Genomic DNA, 10,849 nt, shown 5'->3' with positions numbered 1-10,849 from the left:
GCTGTTGACATGCTGATTCTTTTTTATTTTGGGGGGCCATACCACGCGGCATGCGGAATCTTAGTTTCCTGACCAGGGATCGAACCTGCACCCCCTGCATTGGAAACGCCGAGTGTTAACCATTGGAGCACCATGTCCCTTGACATGCTGATGCTAAGTGACTCTCATGATGGGCACAGGACAAGCTCAGGGATCTGGGCAACGGGAGATCTGCTAACCCTTGGGCTTGAGCCACACGTGGGCCCGCGTATTGGCTCTACTCCTCCAGCTAGTGTCACCGCCGGTTTACCCACGCAAAGGCGGTGGGGTGGCAACACCCATCTCTCGGCCTTCAGGCTTCCGGCCGCTGGCGCCGTTCTCCCAGGCCCCCCCACACGTCAGGCGGTCTTCTGGCAGTGGTCGCCCGTCTCCTCCCAGGACTTCCTGACTTTCTCCGTAATATCAACAGGCACTTCTAATGCACGTCCTCACTTGGCTCCGCTGATGTAGTGACGTCCGGCTGCCCTGGGTCAGTCTCCAGCCAAGCTGACCAGGGACAGACACGCCTTGCCCGAATGGGAAGCTCTCCTCGCTGGCCCTCGGGTCAACTGCTGAGCCTCTGCATGGTGGCGTGGGGAAGGCAGGGGTGTTGCCAACTTTGCAAGAGATTCCATTCTTGGAATAAAGTGCTTCCAGCATAAAGACTTCAAAAAATACACATGGCTGGCAAAAATGGAAAACTTAGCATGAGTGAAGAAGAAAAAAGATGGTTCACGTTTTCTTGCATTTGTGGCCATCATCGGTGGAGCACGGTCAGAATCTCTGGGAGCAATGAGAAGCCAGCATTCACGGGCAGGAAGATGGATGATTCAGCACTGTGAGTAATGATACAGTCGGGATTCAGGGCTACTAGGGAACTTCAGAGACAAGCAGATCTACAACATTGCAACAGACGGGCTGGGAAGAGCCCGGGCAGTGTAAGAACAGTGTCACTACCTTTTCCTATTGGTGAAAGACATGAAATTAGCTAGAAACGGCACATCTGTCAAGACTTAACAAGGAATCTTCGTGCTCATGGACATAATGAAATCTGCCACACTCCCGTTAAGGTCTTTTCAACTGATTAAATGTGTTAACCCCCTTTGATTTCTATGTTTTGTGCGGCCTTACTGCCCAAAGTGTACAGTTTATATCAGTGTCTTCAAATTATTGCTCCTATCTTTCTGTACATAAAATCGTTCCTAATCTCCTCCAGCATCTTGCCCAATCACTCTCTCTGCTTCCCATGTTCCCTTCTCCAGCAGCATCTCTGGAAGAATAAGGACAGCAGATACCTACATGGTGTCAGAAACAGCTCAAAAAATCCTCTCTTCTAACTGTTTGGTTGTCCTCAAGGAAAGCCTAAATTTCAGTGTTTGTGAGGGTATATGGGATGGTGAGGGGTGGAAGAGGGAAACACAGATTGAGAAATATATTAAAATATACCCAGGCAAATATATGACAGCATTTAAATTATTTTCCATGGAAAAAAATACATTCACAAATGATCACAAATATTAAGGACCTACTGTGCTGAACATTGTGGGAGATAAAAACACACACTCTCCTTTCAAGAGGAGTGCACTTTAACTGCAGAGCTGCAACAGCAGAAACAGAAATATGTGTGTGTACGCGCACGCACACACACACACGCGCGCACACACCACACTACTCCAGAGACTCAGAGGAGGAATACATCACAGTGAACTAGGGATAGGATTTCAAGTGTCTTCAGACACACAGCTAGCCAACAGGCACATGAAAAGATGCTCAACATCACTCATCACCAGGGAAACGCAAATTAAAACCAAGTGAGATACCACCGCACACCTGTCAAAATGGCTGTTATCAAAAAGACAAGAAAGGGAAGATGGCGGAAGAGTAAGACGCGGAGATCACCTTCCTCCCCACAGATACACCAGAAATACATCTACACGTGGAACAACTCCTACAGAACACCTACTGAACGCTGGCAGAAGACCTCAGACCTCCCAAAAGGCAAGAAACTCCCCACGTACCTGGGTAGGGCAAAAGAAAAAAAGAGAAAACAGAGACAAAAGAATAGGGACGGGACCTGCACTAGTGCGAGGGAGCCGTGAAGGAGAAAAGGTTTCTACACACTAGGAGCCCCTTCGCGGGCGGAGACTGCGGGTGGCGGAGGGGGAAAGCTTCGGAGCCGCGGCGGAGAGCACAGCAACAGGGGTGCGGAGGGCAAAGCGGAGAGACTCCCGCACAGAGGATCAGGGCCGACCGGCACTCACCAGCCCGAGGCTTGTCTGCTCCCCCGCGGGGCGGGCGGGGCTGGGAGCTGAGGCTCGGGCTTCGGTCGGAGCCGGGAGAGGACTGGGGTTGGCGGCGTGAACACAGCCTGCAGGGGGTTAGTGCGCCACGGCTAGCCGGGAGGGAGTCCGGGGAAAAGTCTGGCCCTGCCGAAGAGGCAAGAGACTTTTTCTTCCCTCTTTGTTTCCTGCTGCGCGAGGAGCGGGGATTAAGAACGCTGCTTAAAGGAGCTCCAGAGACGGGCGCGAGCCGCGGCTAAAAGCGCGGACCCCAGAGACGGGCAGGAGACGCTAAGGCTGCTGCTGCCGCCGCCAAGAAGCCTGTGTGCGAGCACAGGTCACCCTCCACACCCCCCTTCCGGGGAGCCTGTGCAGCCCGCCACTGCCAGGTCCCGGGATCCAGGGACAACTTACCCGGGAGAACGCACGGCGCGCCTCAGGCTGGTGCACCGTCATGCCGGTCTCTGCCGCCGCAGGCCCGCCCCGCACTCAGCGCCCCTCCCTCCCCCCCCCCCCCCCCCGCCTGAGTGAGCCAGAGCCCCCGAATCAGCGGCTACTTTTACCCCGTCCTGTCTGCGCGGAGAGCAGACGCCCTCCAGCGACCTACACGCAGAGGCAGGGCCAAATCCAAAGCTGAGCCCCTGGGAGCTGTGAGAACAAATAAGAGAAAGGGAAATCTCTCCCAGCTGAGCCTCAGAAGCAGCAGATTAAAGTTCCACAATCAACTTGGTGTACCTGCATCTGTGGAATACATGAATAGACAATGAATCATCCCAAATTGAGGAGGTGGACTTTGAGAGCAAGATTTATGATTTTTTCCCCTTTTCCTCTTTTTGTGAGTGTGTATGTGTATGCTTCTGTGTGAGATTTTGTCTGTATAGCTTTGCTTCCACCATTTTTCCTAGGGTTCTATCCGTCCGATTTTTTTGTTGTTGTTTGTTTGTTTGTTTTTTAATTTTTTCTTCTTAATATTTTTTTATTTTAATAACTTTATTATATTTTATCTTACTTTATTTTATTTTACTTTATATTCTTTCTTTTTTCCTTCCTTCCTCCCTCCCTTCCTCCCTCCCTCCCTCCTTTCTTTCTTTCTTTCTTTCTTTCTACTTCTACTAATTCTTTCTTTCTACTTTTTCTCCCTTTTATTCTGAGCCGTGTGGATGAAAGGCTCTTTGTGCTGCAGCCAGGAGTCAGTGCTGTGCCTCTGAGGTGGGAGAGCCAACTTCAGGACACTGGTCCACAAGAGGCCTCCCAGCTCCACATAATATCAAACGGCGAAAATCTCCCAGAGATCTCCATCTCAACACCAACACCCAGCTTCACTGAACCACCAGCAAGCTACAGTGCTGGACATCCTATGCCAAACAACTAGCAAGACAGGAACACAACCCCACCCATTAGCAGAGAGGCTGCCTAAAATCATAATAAGTCCACAAACACCCCAAAACACACCACCAGACGTGGACCTGCCCACCAGAAAGACAAGATCAAGTCTCATCCACAAGAACACAGGGACTAGTCCCGTCCACTAGGAAGCCTACACAACCCACTGAACCAACCTTAGCCACTGGGGACAGACACCAAAAACAACAGGAACTACGAACCTGCAGCCTGCAAAAAGGAGACCCCAAACACAGTAAGATAAGCAAAATGAGAAGACAGAAAAACACACAGCAGATGAAGGAGCAAGATAAAAACCCACAAGACCTAACAAATGAAGATGAAATAGGCAGTCTACCTGAAAAAGAATTCAGAATAATGATAGTAAAGATGATCCAAAATCCTGGAAATAGAATAGACAAAATGCAAGAAACATTTAACAAGGACCTAGAAGAACTAAAGATGAAACAAACAACGATGAACAACACAATAAATGAAATTAAAAATACTCTAGATGGGATCAATAGCAGAATAACTGAGGCAGAAGAATGGATAAGTGACGTGGAAGATAAAATAGTGGAAATAACTACTGCAGAGCAGAATAAAGAAAAAAGAATGAAAAGAACTGAAGACAGTCTCAGAGACCTCTGGGGCATTAGACTCACCAACATTCGAATTATAGGGGTCCCAGAAGAAGAAGAGAAAAAGAAAGGGACTCAAAAAATATCTGAAGAGATTATAGTTGAAAACTTCCCTAATATGGGAAAGGAAATAGTTAATCAAGTCCAGGAAGCACAGAAAGTCCCACACAGGATAAATCCAAGGAGAAATATGCCAAGACACATATTAATCAAACTGTCAAATTTTAAATACAAAGAAAACATATTAAAAGCAGCAAGGGAAAAACAACAAATAACACACAAGGGAATCCCCATAAGGTTAACAGCTGATCTTTCAGCAGAAACTCTGCAAGCCAGAAGGACTGGCAGGACATATTAAAAATGATGAAGGAGAAAAACCTACAACCAAGATTACTCTTCCCAGCAAGGATCTCATTCAGATTTGATGGAGAAATTAAAACTTTTACAGACAAGCAAAAGCTGGGAGAGTTCAGCACCACCAAACCACCTCTACAACAACTGCTAAAGGAACTTCTCTAGGCAAAAAACACAAGAGAAGGAAAAGACCTACAATAACGAACCCAAAACAATTAAGAAAATGGGAATAGGAACATACATATCAATAATTACCTTAAATGTAAATGGACTAATTGCTCCCACCAAAAGACAGATTGGCTGAATGGATATAAAAACAAGACCCATATATTTGCTGTCTACAAGAGACCCACTTCAGACCTAGAGACACATACAGACTGAAAGTAAGGGGATGGAAAAATATTTCATGCAAATGTAAACCAAAAGAAAGCTGGAGTAGCAATTCTCATATCAGACAAAATAGACTTTAAAGACTATTAGAAGAGACAAAGAAGGACACTACATAATGATCAAGGGATCGATCCAAGAAGAAGATATAACAATTGTAAATATTTATGCACCCAACATAGGAGCACCTCAATACATAAGGCAAATACTAACAGCCATAAAAGGGGAAATCGACAGTAACACATTCATAGTAGGGAACTTTAACACCCCACTTTCACCAATGGACAGATCATCCAAAATGAAAATAAATAAGGAAACACAAGCTTTAAATGGTACATTAAACAAGATGGACTTAATTGATATTTATAGGACATTCCATCCAAAAACAACAGAATACACATTCTTCTCAAGTGCTCATGGAACATTCTCCAGGATAGATCATATCTTGGGTCACAAATCAAGCCTTGGTAAATTTAAGAAAAATGAAATTGTATCAAGTATCTTTTCCGACCACAACCCCATAAGACTAGATATCAATTAGAGGAAAAAATCTGTAAAAAATACAAACACATGGAGCCTAAACAATACAGTAATTAATAACGAAATGATCACTGAAGAAATCAAAGAAGAAATAAAAAAATACCTAGAAACAAATGACAATGGAGACACAACGACCCAAAACTTGTGGGATGCAGCAAAAGCAGTTCTAAGGGGGAAGTTTATAGCAATACAAGCCCACCTTAAGAAGCAGGAAACATCTAGAATAAACAACCTAACCTTGCACCTCAAGCAATTAGAGAAAGAAGAACAAAAAAACCCCAAAGCTAGCAGAAGGAAAGAAATCATAAAAATCAGATCAGAAATAAATGAAAAAGAAATGAAGGAAACAATAGCAAAGATCAATAAAACTAAAAGCTGGTTCTTTGAGAAGATAAACAAAATAGATAAACCATTAGCCAGACTCATCAAGAAAAAAAGGGAGAAGACTCAAATCAATAGAATTAGAAATGAAAAAGGAGAAGTAACAACTGACAATGCAGAAATACAAAAGCTCATGAGAGATTACTACAAGCAACTCTATGCCAATAAAATGGACAACCTGGAAGAAATGGACAAATTCTTAGAAATGCACAACCTGCCAAGACTGAATCAAGAAGAAATAGAAAATATGAACAGACCAATCACAAGCACTGAAATTGAAACTGTGATTAAAAATCTTCCAACAAACAAAGCCCAGGACCAGATGGCTTCACAGGCGAATTCTATCAAACATTTAGGGAAGAGCTAACATCTATCCTTCTCAAACTCTTCCAAAATATAGCAGAGGGAGGAACACTCCCAAATTCATTCTATGAGGCCACCATCACCTTGATACCAAAACCAGACAAGGATGTCACAAAGAAAGAAAACTACAGGCCAATATCACTGATGAACATAGATGCAAAAATCCTCAACAAAATACTAGCAAACAGAATCCAACAGCACATTAAAAGGATCATACACCATGATCAAGTGGGGTTTATTCCAGGAATGCAAGGATTCTTCAATATACGCAAATCAATCAATGTGATAAACCATATTAACAAATTGAAGGAGAAAAACGATATGATCATCTCAACACATGCAGAGAAAGCTTTTGACAAAATTCAACACCCATTTATGATAAAAACCCTGCACAAAGTAGGCATAGAGGGAACTTTCCTCAACATAATAAAGGCCATATATGACAAACCCACAGCCAACATCATCCTCAATGGTGAAAAGCTGAAAGCATTTCCACTAAGATCAGGAACAAGACAAGGTTGCCCACTCTCACCACTCTTATTCAACATAGTTTTGGAAGTTTTAGCCACAGGAATCAGAGAAGAAAAGGAAATAAAAGGAATCCAAATCGGAAAAGAAGAAGTAAAGCTGTCACTGTTTGCAGATGACATGATACTATACATAGAGAATCCTAAAGATGCTACCAGAAAACTACTAGAGCTAATCAATGAATTTGGTAAAGTTGCAGGATACAAAATTAATGCACAGAAATCTCTTGCATTCCTATACACTAATGATGAAAAATCTGAAAGTGAAATCAAGAAAACACTCCCATTTACCATTGCAACAAAAAGAATAAAATATCTAAGAATAAACCTACCTAAGGAGACAAAAGACCTGTATGCAGAAAATTATAAGACACTGATGAAAGAAATTAAAGATGATACAAATAGATGGAGAGATATACCATGTTCTTGGATTGGAATAATCAACATTGTGAAAATGACTCTACTACCCAAAGCAATCTACAGATTCAATGCAATCCCTATCAAACTACCACTGGCATTTTTCACAGAACTGGAACAAAAAATTTCACAATTTGTATGGAAACACAAAAGACCCCGAATAGCCAAAGCAATCTTGAGAATGAAAAACGGAGCTGGAGGAATCAGGCTCCCTGACTTCAGACTATACTACAAAGCTACAGTAATCAAGACAGTATGGTACTGGCACAAAACCAGAAAGATCAATGGAACAGGATAGAAAGACCAGAGATAAACCCACACACATATGGTCACCTTATCTTTGATAAAGGAGGCAGGAATTTACAGTGGAGAAAGGGCATCCTCTTCAATAAGTGGTGCTGGGAAAACTGGACAGGTACATGTAAAAGTATGAGATTAGATCACTCCCTAACACCATGCACAAAAATAAGCTCAAAATGGATTAAAGACCTAAATGTAAGGCCAGAAACTATCAAACTCTTAGAGGAAAATATAGGCAGGACACTCTATGACATAAATCACAGCAAGATCCTTTTTGACCCACCTCCTAGAGAAATGGATAAAAACAAAAATAATTGGGACCTAATGAAACTTCAAAGCTTTTGCACAGCAAAGGAAACCATAAACAAGACCAAAAGACAACCCTCAGAATGGGAGAAAATATTTGCAAGTGAAGCAACTGACAAAGGATTAATCTCCAAAATTTATAAGCAGCTCATGCAGCTCAATAACAAGAAAACAAACAACCCAATCCAAAAATGGGCAGAAGACCTAAATAGACATTTCTCCAAAGAAGATATACAGACTGCCAACAAACACATGAAAGAATGCTCAACATCATTAATCATTAGAAAAATGCAAATCAAAACTACAATGAGATATCATCTCACACCAGTCAGAATGGCCATCATCAAAAAATCTAGAAACAGTAAATGCTGGAGAGGGTGTGGAGAAAAGGGAACACTCTTGCACTGCTGGTGGGAATGTGAATTGGTTCAGCCACTATGGAGAACAGTATGGAGGTTCCTTAAAAAACTACAAATAGAACTACCATATGACCCAGCAATCCCACTACTGGGCATATACCCTGAGAAAACCAAAATTCAAAAAGAGTCATGTACCAAAATGTTCATTGCAGCTCTATTTACAATAGCCCGGAGATGGAAACAACCGAAGTGCCCATCATCGGATGAATGGATAAAGAAGATGTGGCACATATATACAATGGAATATTACTCAGCCATAAAAAGAAACGAAATTGAGCTATTTGTAATGAGGTGGATAGACCTAGAGCTGTCATACAGAGTGAAGTAAGTCAGAAAGAAAAAGACAAATACCGTATGCTAACACATATATGGAATTTAAGAAAAAAAATGTCATGAAGAACCTAGGGGTAAAGCAGGAATAAAGATGCAGACCTACTAGAGAATGGACTTGAGGTTATGGGGAGGGGGAAGGTTGAGCTGTGACAGGGCGAGAGAGAGTCATGGGCATATACACACTAACAAACGTAGTAAGGTAGATAGCTAGTGGGAAGCAGCCACATGGCACAGGGATATTGGCTCGGTGCTTTGTGACAGCCTGGAGGGGTGGGATAGGGAGGGTGGGAGGGAGGGAGACGCAGGAGGGAAGACATATGGGAACATATGTTTATGTATGACTGATTCACTTTGTTATGGGGCAGAAACTAGCACACCATTGTAAAGCAATTATACCCCAATAAAGATGTTAAAAAAAAAAAAAAAAGAATGGATGATGCTCAGGAATTACAAAGACAAGAGATAAAATAAAATAAAATAAAATAAAAATTAAAAAAAAAGATGTGGCACATATATACAATGAAATATTACTCAGCCATAAAAAGAAATGAAATTGAGCTATTTGTAATGAGGTGGATAGACATAGAGTCTGTCATACAGAGTGAAGTAAGTCAGAAAGAGAGAGACAAATACCGTATGCTAACACATATATATGGAATTTAAGAAAAAAAAATATCTTGAAGAACCTAGGGGTAAGACAGAAATAAAGACACAGACCTACTAGAGAATGGACTTGAGGATATGGGGAGGGGGAAGGGTAAGCTGTGACAAAGCGCAAGAGAGGCATGGACATATATACACTACTAAACATAAGGTAGATAGCTAGTGGGAAGCAGCCGCATAGCACAGGGAGATCAGCTCGGTGCTTTGTGACCACCTGCAGGGGTGGCATAGGGAGGGTGGGAGGGAGGGAGATGCAAGAGGGAAGAGATATGAGAACATATGTATATATATAACTGATTCATTTTGTTGTAAAGCAGAAACTAACACACCATTGTAAAGCAATTATACTCCAATAAAGACGTTAAAAAAAAAAAAAGACAAGAAAGAACAAGTGTTGGTGAGGATGTGCAGGAAAAAGAACCCTCATGCACTGTTGGTGGGAATGTAAACTGGTGTAGCCACTATGGAAAACAGGATGGAGCTTCCTCGAAAAACTAAAATTAGAACCACCATATGATCCAGCAGTTCCACTCCTGGGTATTTATCTGAAGAAAACAAAGGCCAGTAATTTGAAAAGATTTATGTACCCATGTTCACTGCAGCATTATTTACAATAGCCAAGATACAGAAGCCACCTAAGTGTCTATGGATAGACACTTCACAATGAGTGAAGATGCAGTATATATATATATACATACATACATACATACATACATATACTGGGGTTGGCCAAAATGTTCGTCTGGTTTTCTGCCTACGATGGCTCTAGTAGCACTTAGTTGTCTTTAACTTCATTCAAAACAATTTTATTAGATTGTTAACGTGACAGCTGTCATATCAAAGAGCATTAAAAAAAATTAGCAAAATTGGTAAATTTTTGTATTGGCCATTTTAATATCGAATATGGAAGAAAAAAAACATTTCGGCATATCATGCTTTACTATTTCAAGAAAGGTAAAAACGCAACTGAAACGCAAAAAAAGGATTTGTGCCACGTATGGAGAAGGTGCTGTGACTGATCGAACGTGTCAAAAGCAGTTTGCGAAGGTTTGTGCTGGAGATTTCTCACTGGATGATGCTCCACGGTCAGGTAGACCAGTTGAAGTTGATAGCGATCAAGTCGAGACATTAACTGAGAACAATCAACGTTATACCACGTGGGAGATAGCCGACATTCTCAAAATAACCAAATCAAGCGCTGAAAATCATTTGCACCCACTTGGTTACGTTGTTTTGATGTCTGAGTTCCACTTAAGTTAAACGGAAAAAAACCTTCACATATTTCCGCATGTGATTCTCTACTTAATCGTTAACAAAAATGTTCCGTTTTTAAAACAAATTGTGGTGGGCGATGAAAAGTGGATACTGCACAACAATGTGGAACGGAAGAGATCATGGGGCAAGTGAAATAAACCACCACCCACCACACCAAAGGCTGGTCTCCATCCGAAGAAGGTGATGTTGTATATATGGTGCGATTGGAAGGGAGTCCTCTATTACGAGCTCCTTCTGGAAAACCAATCGATTAACTCCAACACGTA

The sequence above is a fragment of the Grampus griseus genome (genome assembly GCF_964374135.1).
Source record: "Grampus griseus genome assembly, chromosome: 17".
NCBI lineage: Eukaryota > Metazoa > Chordata > Mammalia > Artiodactyla > Delphinidae > Grampus > Grampus griseus.
The sequence above is the reverse complement of the archived record's forward strand: the minus strand, read 5'-3'. Positions refer to the sequence as shown.